Raw genomic sequence first — 17,747 nt, 5'->3', positions numbered from 1 at the left:
GACCCTCGGCAAACTAAACCTAGGAAAATATTCCTTAAGTATGGTTTTCACCATTGTCATTGCTGTGGCATTTTTCACAGGGAAGGCTTCAACCCATTTACTAAAAGCTCAAATAACTACCAGAATGTATTTAAAATTGTTACAACGCTCCATTTCAATAAAGTCAAAGTGAATTACCTCTAAAGGGACAGAAGGTGGACCAAAACTACTTCTTGGTGTCAATGTACCCTTCCCCACATTGTGCTGTAAACAGATCATACAACTTTGGACAAAACGCTCAGCAGTTTTCGGGATATTAACATTTACCCAGATAGATTCTAACATTTTGCAAATTTTCCAAGCGCATATGTGAGTAGGACCATGGTCCATTCAAATCATCATAGCGACGTACGCGTCTGGCAACATCCATTTTCCCTCTGAGTTGTCCACCCAACACCCATCATCATCCAACCTCGCCAAGCCCTCAGCCCATTGTTTAGTTTCTTCTACAGTGGCATCGGCATGGATATTTTTTATGGAATCAATTCCTTCATCTATAGTACAGACATTTGTGGTTTCCCCTGTAGTGTACATTTCTGAATATAGATCAGTAGCAGTCTGTTTGGCTATCTGGTCAGCGAAAGTGTTCCCTTTTCCTACACCGTGAATGATTTTCTGATGTGTCGCACATTTCATGATTGCTAACTAGGTAGGAAGTGCAAGCGATGAGATTAGCTGAACTATCAAGGTGCCATATTGAATCTTCGTTCCATGTGAGGTCAAGAAACCTTGTTCTGCCCAAAGTCTACCGAAGTTGTGAACCACCCAAAAGGCGTACTGACTGTCAGTATATATATTCACTCTAAGCCCTTCGGAAAGTTCACAAGCCCTAGTCAGTGCAATAATCTCTGCGGCCTGCGCGGAGTTATGCAAAATTCTCTTGGTTTCCACAATCGTGCTTAGTGTAGAGATGGCAAAGGCAGCGGTGGATGTACCATCCGGAAGTTTGAAGCAGGCGCCATTGCAAAACAGCTCCCTTTGTGGATCATTCAAAGGTGTATCTTTCAAATCAATCCTGCCTTTAGTTTCTTGCTCTGTGGTATGAAGGCAGTCATGTGACGTTTCATCACTGCAAGCGATATCTTGCGGAAGAGGTAACAATTCAGCCGGATTTAATACACAACATCTTTTAATTTGGATATGCTGTGCAAACAAGATCAATTTGTATCTTGTTAATCCTGCGGAAGTAAGATGTTGTGTTTGCGCTCTGTTTAATAGAACGTCTACAGAGTGAGGTACCAAAAAGGTTAAAGCATGGCCTAGGACCATACCCTTGCTCTGTTTTACAGATGCAGCAGCAGCAGCGACAGCTCTCAGACATCTCAGCAAAGCGCATGCGACAGGATAAAGGGTGGAGGAAAAGTAACCGCACAGCTTATTCTTCCCCCCATGTTCCTGCGTTAACACAGCCAAATCACATCCATCACGTTCATGCACATACAACTCAAAGGCCTTTTCATAATTTGGTGCACCCACAATCGGTGCTGAACACAGTGTGTCCTTGAGCAAATCAAAAGCTTTCTGGTGTTCCAAGTTCCACGGTAATGGCAAAGAAATGCCCTTCTTTGTCAAAGCCAACAGTGGTTTAATCACTAGTGAAAAGTTCGGGATCCACTGTCTACAGTAAGAAGCCATTCCTATCAAGGCTCTGACTTCCTTCTGTGTATTTGGGACAGACATGCTAGAAATGATTTTAATTCATTCAGGTGGCAATCTTCGTCCCTCCTTTGACAGGAGATAGCCTAAATAGGCAACCTCCTGTCGACAATATTGAAACTTTTTCAGTGAAGCTTTATGTCCATGCTTTGCTAAATGAATAAGTAATAACACAGTGCCTTCCCTACAAGCACTTTCTGAATTGGCAGCCAAAAGAAGATCATCGACATATTGAAGCAATATACAAGTAGTAGGCAACTCAAGTGTGTCGAGCTGCTCTTTCAAAGTCCTACTGTAAATGCTCAGACTTTCCGTGTACCCTTGTGGCGCACGGGTGAATGTAAATGAGCATCCCCCTAGGGTGAACACGAACAAGTATCTGCTATCCTCGTTTATAGGAATTCTAAGAAGGCATTCTTAAGATCCACAACGCTAAAATGTGTAGCAGAAGCTGGAATCATTGTCAATATCATCGTTACATCAGGCACAATAGGAAATTGTGGAGCAACAATTTTATTGATAGCACGTAAATCAATAATAAAATGAAAAGGAATTGCATTATCCCCTTTCTTATACACTGGTAAAATCGGACTATTGCACAAACTTCCTGCAATTTCTTCAATTACCCCACGATGTACAAAATCAACAACTATATACTTCAAAGCTTGCTCACTATCAACTGAAATCTTATATTGTGGAATTTGTGGCAACTTAACTCCTGGTTTCAAAATTATTTTAACAGGCTCAATCTGCAAAACACCAACATCATTGTTATATATCGCCCATAAATAACGGGGAACGTCACTAAATTCTGGCGGCAAAGGTCTAGTCAGAAAGTGTGAGGTAGAAAACTGCTGTGGTGAAATCGTCAAAAGCACTCCATCCGAATAACAATGAATTAGCGCATTTAATTCCTTCAACAGATTCAACCCCAACAAATTCTCTCCACAGTTTGTTGTAAAAAAAACAGACAGTGATCCGTGAATGGACCCAATGAAATCGGTACTGGCAAAGAAACCAAACTAACCACTGGCGTACCGGAAAATCCTACAGAAATGTTAGTCTGCCCTGACAGTGGAATGTCTGGAACCCGTGAATGATCAATGGAACACTTCTGTGCTCCAGTATCTATCAAAAATAGATGTTTCCTATTTCCCACCATCATTTCAACGTAGGGACCTTTCTGATTAATGGGAATAGGCATTGGTTCCAGACCCTGCTTCGGGCTGTCCTAACGGAACAATATATCATCAAAGGGAAGATGCTCAGAAAGATAGGCAGTAGAAGGGTTATCGAAAATATTTTTGATATCTATATTAGATTGCTGGTTATTTTGCAAAAAAGACTGGGAATTCTGAGTGAACTGACTTCTACCAAGACCCCCTACCCCAGGGCGGCCTCTGGGTCATTTACCCGTGATACAATATGTGTTATTCGACCTCTGCTAGAGGATCGGGCATTGTGCTCGCCAATGACCCTCTTGTCTGCAATAGGCACACTGGTTCGCGTGTACAGGACCCAACGGCACATTACCTTGTGGAACATACTGACACCGAAACTGTGTACTACCCCTTATAGATCCTCTGATTATCTGCTGTAAGAAAACCTTAGTTTTCATATCTCCTTTTTTCTTTTCAATCCTTTCTTTCTCATTATTGACTCTGTTCTCATAATGCTGAGCCATATGCAATACTTCGGACTGCGATTTAGCTTGCCAAGCACTCTCGGAAATCATAATTTGCGACTGGATGTCAGGTAACAATCCACGCACAAATTTGTCCACAAATAATATTTTTTCGGACTCAGTGCTTAAATCCTGTGTGCTAAAATATGAAAATACTTGTTTGAACCGATTAAAGAATTCGGTAGCACCATCAGATTTTCCTTGAATACAAGCAGTAAGTTTGTCCCAAACTATCCTTCTCTCGGGAATTAAAGTCTATAACTTTGCCACTATTCTATCAGGCAAAGTCAGTATCACCTGCGGTGGTCTTTCACCAGCTGGCCTATCTCTATCTTGTCTGACCAAATTATCCCATGTGTCACCCAACCCTGCTGCATCGTCTACAGTCCTAATCTGTTTCCACAAATCAGCAGGTAGAAGCACAGGAAATAGCCAGTCTATATCACCCAGAGTGAACACTGACGACTGCAAGACAGATTCTATCTCTTTATAAAACCCTTTCGGATTCTTTCAAATATCTGGAATAGATTGTCTAATGGTATTCAATTCCTGTCTTGAGAATGGGACATGAACAAACTGCGATACATAATGTGCATCAATATCATAGGCGGCAACGCCTGTTGCGGCATTAGCCGGAACCTCGACTTTAGGGACAAATGTCGGTGGAACCTCTCTCATAGGTAACTGAGTAACAGGCAACTCCGAACGCTTACTGAGCAACACAGCCAAATCGGGCGCTAAAGCAGCAGAAGTAGTGTCAGATGAAAAAGCTCTCATGTAGATATTCAATAATTCTGCGGGACAACAAACCTTTCTCTTTATACATTCATCCTGTAGGCATTCTACCATTGCTTGTATCACTTTCCTCTGCATTTCTGGCGTATACTGACTATACATGTCATATTCTTCTACGGGAGATATCGACATTTATGATATCCATCTAAGTGCATCTCTAGTGCAAATTCGTGTTTCTTCACTCATCGACTTACAAGGAGGAAGGAACTGTTTTTGTTCAAAAATAGCACTCAAACTATCACCATCTATTTCATCATTCCGTAACCTTTCTAACTCGCTTTTAAACTCAAATACCCTCTCGACATGCTCATATACTTTCTCCGCAGTATCTCTTGAATATGCTAAAACATTGAGATCTCTTAACCCTTGTGGGATATCTATATCATTTAGTCTGTTCCACATTACGGATAAATGGATTCCCATCCCTACAATAAAGACATTTTTCTCAGGAAAACTATCTAGATTAGAGAATGTAGCGAAAACATCAGATTGTTCACCTTTCTCCATGCATTGTCTAGCCCATGCATTCAAGTCTCGCTTTCTTTCTTTAGAAACTGTATTAAGAGTTAAAATTTTTGATTGAGCACCCTTATCAACTACAAGCGGAACAGAACCACTTGGAAGAGAAAATGTAGGCAAATCTTGTATAGTAGGTAATGAAGGTGCCATTACTGGTGTTGAAGACAAATCTACCAGTATCACAACGGGAAAAGATGGAGGTATAGGTGGAGGAACAATAATAGGAACCAAAGAACTAGCTGGCGGCAGAGAAACAGTAGGAGGAATAACCAGAAGAGTAGGAATTACTACGGGAGGAGGAACAACAGCAGGAAGAGGTAAGGCAACAGGAATAGGTACATAAGGTGGAGGTGCAGTAGCATCAGGCCTCCGTTCATTTAAAAGCTTATCAATCAATTTGTCTGATGCATGAACATCTTTAGACGGATATATTTTCTGTATTCCAAGTTGAAAAGCCCTATCCATGTTTCTAACTGACTCTGACTGTTTCTGCTGATCATACAATAGTGCTTTCTCTGTGTTTGATATATGTCAGCATGCATGTTTCTCTCTACTTTTAAGCTGCTGCATAGCTTCTTTTTTCCAATTTTGTAATATATCAAATGCTGCAGGTCTAGCTTTCTTCTTTAACAACATAGATTCTGAATATTCTATATGAGAAATCTCAAAGCTACCATTGATTGGCCACTGAAGTTCAGAAGCATGTCTATTTTGTCTGCGCCAAATATCGTTAAACACTATACTACCAATGCCGTACTTACAGTGCATGGTACATGCTGGCGACCCCTCCTGTGGTGCCGGACGGCCAAATTCCAAAGATTGTCTGTCTCTGCGGAATAAAGCCCTGAAACAGAAAGACAATTTTCCAGGCATATCAGATTACTGGTGTTACCTCGTAAATAATTGTACTCGCGAGAACAATGCTCCAAATCAAATATCAGGATACTTAAGAATCGGGGCACGACTCACGTGATGCAAAGGACTAAGGGAGGTCTGATCGGATTACTAAGGACAACAAAGGACCCTTGTGGTTGGTGATTTCGGCAAAACTGCCCGCCTCGATATATGTACCCTCGTCAAGATGCCGTCTCGGACTGCGAGCTCACTGTACAGGGATCGGGTCGTGTAGTACTGTTGAGGTGTCGTGTCTCATCCAAGAAGGGGCCCCCTTTCTCACCGTCCGATCCCGGTCCGGTAGCCACGTCAACTCTTCAACAAGGTGGCATCAAGCTTAAGGGTCCCTATTCGGGCGCCATCTATAAGAACAAAGAAATATCAAGGCTGAGTACCGCAAATGAAATACACCAATCACGGACTGAAAAGATTTACAGATCTTTTATTCTGCAACGTTTACAAAGAAACACAGATAGCTATCTGGCTCTCATCACCCCGCAACGTATACCAGCCTGACAAAGAGAAGTGAGAGAGTGCTGGACGTCTAAACATTTGTGCTTTTATACAATTTCGAATAATGTTTTCCAGCCTCTCTTCATGTCAATAATTTGTGGTCTAGCGTTTGTGCCTAGTTCACATACAGCTTATACAATAATATGCAAAGGATTACACAGGTTTACATTTCCATAGAGATACAATGGCGATGTATGTTCCCAAATCCTGCAGTAAGCCTTAGTCTATATTCCTACACAATGCAGTTCTGCCACAGTATACACTCAAGGTTTGTTCTACATTGTCCCAACGTTTATACAAGGATGAGTCTTATGTGCGCAGGCAATGCTCAGATGACAGTTTGTATGGAGCGCAAGGTCTCTTTACCTAGTCTAAACAGTCGTCTCTCGGACAGCCTAAACATTAACAGGACTCAAAGATCGGGAGGCTTGGTTCCAAGTTGAAAACCCAGTCCACCATTTTAGAACAGAGAATCGTACAAACAGAAATCAAAATGGCGGATGAATCCTAAAATGGCGGCGATTTCGATCCAAAATCGGAACTTTGCAAGGCGGTTTTCCTCGTAGAGCGGCTAGGCTTAGGCCAATATTAATCACAAAGGAGGCACTATACATTTACCATTTCACATGGTTTGTAGCATTTCTGGGTAGTGCGGATACTAGGTTGTTTTGGCGAATGTTCACATGGGAAGACCGGGATTGGTTGGTCCAAAAGTGAGTTATCGCTCGTGCCTGGGTGGATAGTATTTAGTGTATCAGTCCGTGGCGACAGTGGTGGTGGCATCTGTGCATTGGCAAGGGTGGGATGGGGGGATGGGACTGCGGATAAGCTGGAGTTGGAAAGGCAGGGTTAGACAGGAGGAAAGAAGTTGGACATGGAAGCAGCGAGTGTGAGTGTCTAGGACAAAATGCTTTGGCCAGCCTGTTCCTACATACCAAATAGGTGCCATGAGTACAGTTGAGTACGAAGGGTTTACCTTTTGTGGAGTCTCCACCTGGGAGGAGTAAGGGCATGGAGGTCCGTGGCCATTGCAGCGAGCAGCTGAGCAATGGAGAGAGGCTCACTGGCCTTGTGTTCCGGCATTTGGGGATGGCCGGCTATGCCTTCGGGCTCAGATGATCCAATGCCATTAAATCACCTTGTAGTCAGTTGCATGGCTCTGTCCTGGCTTTTTGTGTGCCTACGAAGTCAGGCAAGTCTTCGGCAGCCATCTTTAGGGATGTTGCAGTAGCTGGAGGTACAATGGGGGTCTGGGCTTCTGTGCCATTCTGGAGGTCCCAGGGCCTCGATGAGGACAGGGATCATAGCAGAGCTGCAGAGAGGCTCACTGCCCTTGTGGTTCCGCCTTTGGGGCCGGCCGGCTTCGCCTTCCGGCTTGGATGCTCCAATGGCATTAAATCACATTGGCCCTCATTACGACCCTGGCGGAAAGCAACTGACCTGACCGCCATAGCGTAAATAGCGTTTCCGCCATTGCACGACGGAGTAAAGTGCGGCTAATTCTGACCCATCGGGCACGAGCACTACGCCATGGCGGAAGTGCAAAGTCCGCGATGGCGGAAATGTCCCCAAAACGCCCCTCACCGCCGTCGTACGGCGACCTAGGTGTAATTCCGCCACCGATCATAGCGGTCACCGTAATGAGCGGCAATCGGAAAATACGGTGACCGTAAATATACGGAAACGGAAGCAAAAACATGGTCCCGGAACGGGAAACAGCACGCCGTACACCTATAAAATCAGAATTTCCACACAACCATTAAAAATACTACCCTGAGACACATCCCAACCCGTCATCCACCCTAGTGAAACCAAAAACAATGGGAAAAGTAGCGAAAAAAGCGTGCGACCGCAAGCGGCAGATCCACTTCTCCCGTGAGGAACTCACGGTGCTCACAGAGACCCTCCAGGAGAATGCTGCCATCGTCTTCTCGACGCAAATGACCAGGACGGCACTTGCGAACAAGAAGGCCATATGGGCCCTGGTGGCACAGCGGGTAAGTGCGGTGGGGACCGCACCCCGCAACCCACAGCAATGCCGAAAGCGATGGGACGACTTGCGGATACGCGTACGGAGCATACTATCCGCCAACCGTAACATTGCCACAGCTACCGGGGGAGGATCGGAATCACCCATCAAGTTGACCCCCTGGGAAGAAATCTGTGCCTCCACCATTGGAATGGAGACCATAGAGGGAGTCGGAGGGATGGAGAAAGGAGTGCAGACATCCGAAGAATCAGGTAGGTGTCCCAAATAAAACAATGCTAAAACCACAATGTCCAATCATGTGAAGTACCATGTGTCCACATAGTGCAACAGAAACACATGTCCAGGAGAACGTCCACATACATTGGCCTGATAGCGCACATTAAAAGTCACATTAAATAAATAAATAATTAAAATTCCTAAAAACACCCTCTACACGTGCAGCAGGCACCCCCTAACTGCAGGCTGCAAAACAACTGCATCCTCAATCCACACAAAAATGAAAACACCTCCAAGGCCCTGACCCAAATCACCCTCAGGTACCACCCCAATGCATGTGATACATTGCCATTCCAATTTCCACAGACCCATTAATAACGCTCGCCCTCCTTTACTCCACCACAGGGTCCGATTCAAACGACGAGCTCCAGGACACCCCTACCAGCACACCTGCAAAGAGGGCCAAGACCAACGGCCAAAGACCCTCCACCTCAGCTGCACGGATCAAGACACTTCAGCAGCACAAATCAAGTGGCAGCACACAGGAGGGGACTTCAACAGGCACCCCAGCACCCAGCATGGCCACAACAGCACCACCACAGGCCCCCCCAATGGATGCCACAGAAGGCACTGCTTCTGGTGGCAGCAGCACCATAGGTGACACTGCATTAATGGCAGCATGCTCCGACACAGAAAACGGTGATGTCGATGTAGGATCCATCCATGACCTGTCTCAATCCCCCTGTTTGTTTCATCCCGTACACCATGAGGATACCACGCAGGGGCACCCACAAGACGACGACTGGCCATCCCCCACAAGCCCTGTGTCAAGGCAACATGAGGTGATCAGCCCCTCTGTGACACCACCGCAAATGTCCATGGCCCAGCAGAGGCAACAGTCCCTCGACCAGGTGATCGTGCAACAGCAGCAACTGGCCACGCTCCTCAAGGACCATGCTGATGAATGTGGGGGTACTAAGGCAGCCATAGAAACATGTACAGAGACACTAAGGGCACAAATGGAGAGAAGCACCGAGAGCCTGAGAGTACAAATGGAGAGAAGCACTGAGAGCCTGAGAGTACAAATGGAGAGAAGCACCGAGAGCCTGAGGGGGGAACTTCATGCGACGTCCAAAGACGTATGTGCTGAACTTGCCGCTGTGCGCCGTGTGCTCACTGAGCTCTCACAAACCCTTAGGGACATGCATGGACATGAGCAGGCAGAGACATCATCCGTTGCAAGTTCCGTCCAGGGCAGCCCCCAACGTAGATCTGGGAGGAACCTGCGCTCCACAGGCAGGGGTGCCCCTGATACCCGGAGAGGGGGCTTGCAATAGCGTCTGCCCACTGACAATGAGCATCTTTGGACACTGGTGTTCGGGGGGGAGGTAGGAGGGTGGAGGGGGTGTGTTGGGCTTACTTGGGTGGCGGGTCGATGGGGTGTGTAACATAATTTCACATATGCGATAAACATTTCACTATCATCCAATGAGATGTGTGGACATTGAACTTTGTGTACGAGGCCATTATAGGCGTACAGTCCATATTGTGCATGTTCCAGACACACACAGTGCCACAAGTCCCGTGTCCATGTATCAGCCACCAGGCGTGAGTGCTAGAAGCATGAATCTATGATAATCTGACAAATTTCACGGCCCTCCGGTGCCTCGCGGACTCCTTGAGGTGCTGCCACATCCCCACCCTCATCATGACCATATTCAGGTGCTTGCAGTTCTGCGTCAGGGGGCATGGGCACATTTCTACGTACGCACATGTTGTGTAGCATGACACATGCCATGACCATCTTTGCAACCTTCTCATGGCGGTACAGGAGTGCCCCGCCAGACCTGCTGAGGCAGCGGAAACGACCCTTCAGTAGGCCGAATGCCTGTTCTATGACTACACGGGTACGTGAGTGGGCATGGTTGTAGTCCTCCTCATGCTGGTTCTGTGGGTTCCGGAGTGGTGTAAGGAGCCATCTCTTCAGTGGATACCCGGCATCACCTGTATGTGGACAATAAAGGATGTTTGAGGAATGCCATTGCTAAGTAAGCACCCCCCCCCTTCCTGCCAGGTCATTGCCGCATCACATACCCCACATTATTATGCATGAAATGAGACTCACCGAGTAGCCAGGATCTGTTCCCTGCGTGTCGCTCCATGTAGCGTGGTATTGTAGAGTTCCGTAAGACCATGGAATCATGGGTTGATCCAGGAAATCGGGCACAACAATGTGTAATGATCCTGTTGGAGTCACACACCATTTGTACATTAAGAGAATGATATTGTTTTCGGTTGCGGTACTGGGCCTCCATGGCATGTGGGACAACCAATTCCACATGGGTGCAGTTGATGGCACCAATGCAACCCGGTATGCCGCCAAGTGCATGGAATCCCACTTTTGTGTTTGTAATCTCCTGCTCCGAGCGTGGTAAAGAGATGTAGTCGTCTGCGTGCTTCAGGAGGGCATCGAGCACTTGCAATAGTGTCCGTGACAACAGTGGCTGTGAAATGCCATGCAACTGTCCGACTGTGTGCTGGTAGGATCCTGTGGCCAGGAAGTGGAGTACAGACACCACCTTCAGTAGGGGTGGGATGGCGGTTGGGCTATCTATCATGCTTACAAGGTCAGCGTGTGTCATTTCCACAATGGCGGTTATGGTGTCCCGGTCCAAACGGTAGAGGGTGTGGATCTGCTCATCAGTGAGGTTGAACGGATGTGCTCGGAGGCGTGGGATTGCGGGCTGCCTGCGTGGTGGTAGTGGCTGTGCTGGTGGGCCTTGCTGGCCCTGCCCTGCCCTCCTCCTCCTCCTGCGTCTCCTCTGTGCGGCCGGTTGTTGTAGTAGTTGGTGTTCGTCTTCTTCTTGAAGTTGGAGTACTTGCAGTGCTATCAGGTCCCCCAGGGCCAACATCGCTAGTCCTGCCGGTAGCATTTTGGAGTGGGTGTGGTTGTGGGAGGGTGTTGGGTGTGCAATGTATGTGTTTTCAAGCTGTATAGCCTCCACCTGTGGTGATTCATTCCACCTGTGCAAGCTGCAATCCCCTTTGGGCGAGCACGTCCCGCACACAACGCTGCAATTCGACACATGGCATCTTGCTATTACAATCATGTATTTCATCCCGATGGAAGTGAGATATTGGTTCATATGTTCATTATGCTATGGTCCCATTGTTTCACATACTATTTTTGCAGTCGCGAACAAACTTGTGAAGGGTCAGTGGAATGTAGTACTCGATTAACGGTGGACCCTCATGCAGCACTGTACCGCGGTTCACCGACGGGCGGGGCGTCCCATTTGTGAGTGAAGCCAGTTGCCATTTTCACACACTGCCGCACTACATGGATGAATTTGTGATTTCATGCGGTCACAGATGCATTTTCGACGTGATGTTGCAAATGAGGAATTCGAAGGATAGCGCTTTCGGTTTCCAGCTAGCGGCGAGGAGACGCCCACAGGTCTGACTGCAGATATAAAGTTCTATTGTTTAATGTCCTTGGGACAGGGGCCATGGCGAGAATGCAATGATTGATATGAATAGTATGGGATGCGCAATAGCGTAGTGGAGGATAAGGCAGGACGTTCCCAAATACATGTTACTTCACAACACTAGAATTCCGGCCTGGAGCACAGAGGATTTTGCAGACTGCATTACGCACAGACTCAATGGAAGTTTCACATGTTATGTGAGTAAATAATGAGGCGTTTTCATACAGGGATGAGGGATTGATGTATGGATGCATGGTAAGATGATTTAATAGAGAGTCTGCCATGTACATGGCTTTTTGGAATCTATCCACTTCCCCTGCGCTATGTGATGCAGGGCTGCCATAGTGGGACCATCGTCTATCTGCCCTTGTTGAACCCTCCCTGTCTCGACGCGCCTTCGGACACTTGTGTCTATGCACGTTACTAATCCCATCTGATGGATTCTGTTTTAACAGACGCATGCACTCAAACACTCGTTTGTAATAGTGTTTTCACCTCGATTTATATAGTTATGATTCGCAAGTGATTTTTGTGTGCGATTGATCCTTTTGAGTGGGCTAGCATGCATATCGCTGTGGATTTAGTGTGATCATTGAAGTGAGTAATTCAAATGGAGTTCTGATGCCCATACTATTCTTTTTCATTTCATTTGGGTGACAGGTATCTCCTCCCCTTTTGCCGCTGCCATCTGTATGCCACTCCTGCAGATGGCTTTTACTCCCGACACCTGCTGCTTCGTGTTAATCAGTGGAGCACCATTACGATCTTGTGGGACGATCGCCAATGGCCCAAATGCCCTTACGCAGTACTAGTGGCTAGGAGCAACATTTCGACCTTTCAGCTGGACTAGTGCCTACCTAATGGGACGACCCTGCGGTTCTAGGCGCTTCCATGTTGCCTTTTTGAACGTGAATGTAGCCCCTGTGTACCATGAAGGAACAGGGCGTCACACAAGAAGAAGCTGGTCATTTATTGCGGATGCAGCACACAATAATGAAATATATTTTGGAGTTCATGACCTAATGGCTGTATGGGCCTGCTGATTTTGTTGTGCATTAAATTTTGATTGTGATATTAACCGTGTAGCGTTATTCTTTGCAAGTAATGTAGCATATTCCTATTTGTGGAGCGATGTATTGTGAGAAGATCTGCTTTGGGTTCCGGCTTCTGAGTATAGTTGCGTGGTACTGTACTGGGCGCGTTTGCCTACGAAGCCCAGTGAGGTCAGGGATAGGGCCTGCCATTATGACTATTTTAATGATGTCATGCTCATGGGAGGGGGATTAGCTTTTGTGTAACAGATGCCGGTCAGCCAGGTGGATTGGTGGAATGATGTGATTATCAGAAAATGGCTGGTCACAGGTGCCTGTGTTTGCGTGCGTTTCTAGGAGGGAGACTGAGGTCATGTCCATTGGAATAGCTTCTGTATTCGTGCCATCTGTGCCCTGCAGCTCCCATTGGCCCCTCTTGAGATGAGCCTGGCTGCTCAGTCACTCTGCCAACTTGTGTGGTACATGCTTATGCTGATGGTTGGTTTGTTTACTGGCAGGAGTACAGGGCTGGTGCAGTCTCACTCAGGATACTGCTTTGAATGTTGCCTTACACTGGTGTCAAGCGATGGGGGGCCTGTTTTTGTTTGTCTCAGTTTTCAGTTCATGTTGCTGTACTTGAAGCTTCACATGCCTGTGCTGCATCAGTACGGCAATGGTGCCATGGCTAATATGGATGGCCACTCACATGGCACTTGGAGCCCCTACATTCATTTGTTCGTTGGCATGCATGGGTGACTTGTACATTTCACTGGTTGCATTGTGTGACTTCATTAAACCTACGAGGAGTTGTGCAATGTGGCCAGGGAGTGGTGTACAGGCACTCTGTAGGGCCTTTTACGGTTGGTTCGCGATGCCGTACTTCTCACCATGGCGGAATGGTACTTTCCGCCATGCTTGATGGCGTTAGGTACATGTCCGCTAGGGTCAGAATTCCCGTACCGTTGCGCCATGGTGGTAATAACGGTTTCGCTTGGCGCGCGTGCGCGTACTTGGTGCAGTTAGCGTTGGCGTTCACTACGGTGTCGCTAATGGCATCATACTTTACGGTGACGGGTCATAATCGCACCGAGCGCTATTCAATGGCGGTATTGCATTTCCGCCATCGTTTTTCGATTTCCGCCAGGGTCGTAATGAGGGCCATTGTAACCAATCAGATGGCTCTTTCTTGGCTGTTTGTGTTTCTACAAAGTCAGGCAAGTATGCGGCAGCCATCATTAGGGATGTTGCAGTAGCTGGAGGTGCAATGGGGGACTGGGCTTCTGTGGCCTTCTGGAGGTCCCAGGGCCTCAATAGGACAGAAATCACAGCAGAGCTGCAAAGAGGCTCTTTGGTCTAGTGGCTCTGCCTTTGGGGACAACCATCTTCTTTGTGTCTCATATTTCTGATGTGCAGTATTTGTTGTTTATTCAGTGTTGTCTCATGTGCCTTCCTAGTATGTGACCACTAAACTGGCTTGACTATTGATGTCAGACATTGTGGGCATTGCCTAAAGGTACCATCTTCATCATCCAGGTTTTTGCTGTGTCAGGTGACTACTAAGGGGGATGTTTGATAATTGTTCACCTACTGCAATGACTGTGCAAATATGTGTGCTTGCATTATCATAGGTCTCTCTGGTGCAGGCACGTTCCAATTGTCCACACAATGTTGCGTTTCTGATGCTGTCCCCTCACTTGTCCCATCTATTGCTTTGTTTCCACTGCCTGAGTGGCTGTAAGTGAGGTCATCATGATTGGGACGCTAGGCAAGGTCCAGGGGTAGGTATAACCAGATTACGTTGTTTTGAAGACTTCTCAAGATGTATTTGATGTCCATAAAACGGGTAGTGGGTGCCTCTCGACAGCAAGTGTGACATATCCAATCAGTGAGATCAGTGAGATACTCAAATCACTGTACCCTGTTTCCATCTATCACGTCTGCAAGCACATTTGCAATTTCTGTAAGCACATTGGAATATTAGTAGTCAATGGCTTACGTTCCTGTCGCCAGCGTATGTCCACTGGGCATTGCAGTCACACTGTGATGCTCCTTTTAGTACTTGACATCCATGCCTTTGTTTTACTTTCTGAGCTCGTGGCAGTGCTACAGTATATTTTATGAGGGTTCCATGCATGCCCCTGATTTCTTCTATCTTGAAAAGTTCAATGAACAACGTGTTACGGATCTAAGTGATCCACTGAAGGTATGCCAGAAAAATCTCGTTTTCAAATATTCAGGAGATTTGCCACAGAGAGTTTTATGGATGATAGTTAAAACATAAACTTAATTCTGACTGCAGTGGGAAGCAGTTTCAGTCTTCCCAGGACCAGGGACATATGTCTTATAGCATTAGAATATGTGATGGCACGAGTGAAAGCATTTTATAGGATTTGTAGTCATCTAATGGACGGTTTTGTTAATCCTGCAAGGTAATATTACAGTAGCCCAGTTTCGCTTCTATTACAGCCCAAGATATAGTAGCACAATTATCATCAAATATTAAAGGTCTGATCTATCCGAGAATAATCAGGTACTAATTTGTAGTGTTCAATAAATAGCCAAAGTGGGAAGCCAAGCACAAACAAAAGTGTTCAAATTGAATCCGAGAGACTTAGCTTTTTCAAGGACTTGCACTGTGCATCTTGTTTCTTCTAAAAACAATACGCCGGGGTTGCTCTTCATAGCTGGTCTGGGAATGTGGAATTAATAGGATTTCAGTCTTGGTTTAATTGAGGCCCAACCAGTTTGTTGACATCCTTCCTAAAATGTACCTAAATGTATCCCTAATGAACATCATGTTCCTGTCGTATGAAACTGATAATCAAAAAAAAAAACAAATGAGTGTCATTGGCATAGTTCTGAAATATGACACCCATTTTGATTAGCAGGCCATGTAAAGGTTACATGTTTATGTTAAAGAGCAATGGCAATGTGCATGAACCCTGCAACACTCTGCATGTTAGTATGTCAGGGTCTGAGCAACACTTGTCAACTTTCACTCCTGGTATTCTGTTAGAGAGAAACTATTTGACTGTCTGTTCAGTTAAAGCAGTGACCTCCTCTAATTGGTTTTAAAAATAGAGCGATGCAGCGTGTTAAAGGCAGCTGATAGTCCTAAGAGCAGCAGTATGCCTGTTTCGCCTTCATCTGAGATCGGAAGCAGACAGTCTTTGATATCTAATAATGTCATGTTTGTCCCATGATAAGGCCTGAATCCTCACTGCCTGTCTCCTAGTATCAGAGTATGTTCTAGGGGATCTTGTAGTTGCATTTTAGACTTCTTACCCGTGACTTTTAAAAGAAATGTCACATTGGAAAATAGTCTGCAATTCCCTAGAAGTTTTGGATCCAATAGTGTCACGGAGGCCGGTTTTAAGACATTAGGGAAGCTAGAAGAATGGTAGAGGGTTTTCATCATCTAATGATCAGACAAGCCAGAACATCAATGCAGGACTTAATGATCTGAGAGTTACATGGATCACCTTATAGCGTTAGAATGATTCATATTCAATAATACATGTGTTGTCTCTTCTATGTAGATGTCTCTGAGGACCATATTCCTGCTTTCATTCCTGATTGCCCCTTGCCTACCCATAATGATGCCAACTACCTCACTCTGCCCACTATTAGCATCAGATAAATTGGAGTGTTGTTTTTTTTGGATTCCTATACTAGATTCACTTTGAATCTGAGATTAACTGGTACAATTTCTAATATCGAAAACCTTTTTACTGAAAGCCCTTTGTATCTCGTTGCACATGTTTTCATGTTCCACACTTCCAGCCACTTGTAATGTACCCAAACTGCACTCAGAGGAAATAGCATGGCATACAGCAAGTATTATTTGACTGAATGCAATGCTTTCTAGTAAATGCTATAATGTCAGTAGGACATTTTCCACTGAAATATAATGTAATGAATGTTAAACATAACAACACAAAATAAGCAGAAACAAAACACGCTATGTTGTAGGTTTTACTGAAAATTAAATAAGGTAATGAAAATGAGCTTCTGTATTTATGCTGTCAAGAAGAAGTGGAACGCTGTGGGTTGTGCCACTTGAATTTTAGTATGCTACAGGTAAATGATACACAGACAGTTATTACAAATCACTTGAGAGGTCTAGTATATTTATGAACAGAACAACATACAGTTTGATTGCTATTGCAAGTACAACTAGCTAAAATTACAAACGTGTTTGGTACATAGAATATAATGTATCTCATGTAGATGTGGCATTATGTGAACCTAAGCTGTGAACCATAGTTCACTTGGCATCATGTGTTTGTGTAGAAGTCAGGTCTCTGAAAACAGGAACCTCCAGACCCCAACACATTCACAGTGATCAATGCATAAAAGATTCAATGCCACATCTGTATTTCCTTGAGACAATAAGCCCGTTTTCAAAATTAGAAACAAGAAGTAAACATTAATTCTGGGAGTAGGGTTTTGCTGGTTTTATATTTTTAGGCTAATTGGGAAGCCCACTTTTGAAATAGATTGATGTATGTCTGGTTGACCATTAGATACAACTTCAAAAGAATCAGAGGCCTGCACAGACGCTAATCTCTGACCTTGGAAGAGCATTGTGCACCATGTAGAATGTTTCTGTTTCATCAAGCTGCCTCTTAAAATTGTCCTTTTCAGTTAACAAAATGTCTTTCTCAGTAGAAGGTGTGTGTACAAAACGGCATAAGTTTAAACAAAAGCCTTTCAGATTGAAAATATGCAGCACAAACTATGCATTTAAATTGATCATGGACAATTAAAGATTGACTCTACAATTTAACAGTTTGTCTGATTTTAAAAACAAACACAGAGAGTACAACCACGTGTATTTACAAATGGTGTATTGCTGTGAAGCAAACATAACTGACTGCTCTGCATTCAGAATAATCTTACACATTCAAATATATATAATA

The sequence above is a fragment of the Ambystoma mexicanum genome, chromosome 2q (assembly GCF_040938575.1).
Source record: "Ambystoma mexicanum isolate Mex_15411 chromosome 2q, UKY_AmexF1_1, whole genome shotgun sequence".
NCBI classification, from domain to species: domain Eukaryota; kingdom Metazoa; phylum Chordata; class Amphibia; order Caudata; family Ambystomatidae; genus Ambystoma; species Ambystoma mexicanum.
This window is presented reverse-complemented; position numbering follows the sequence as displayed.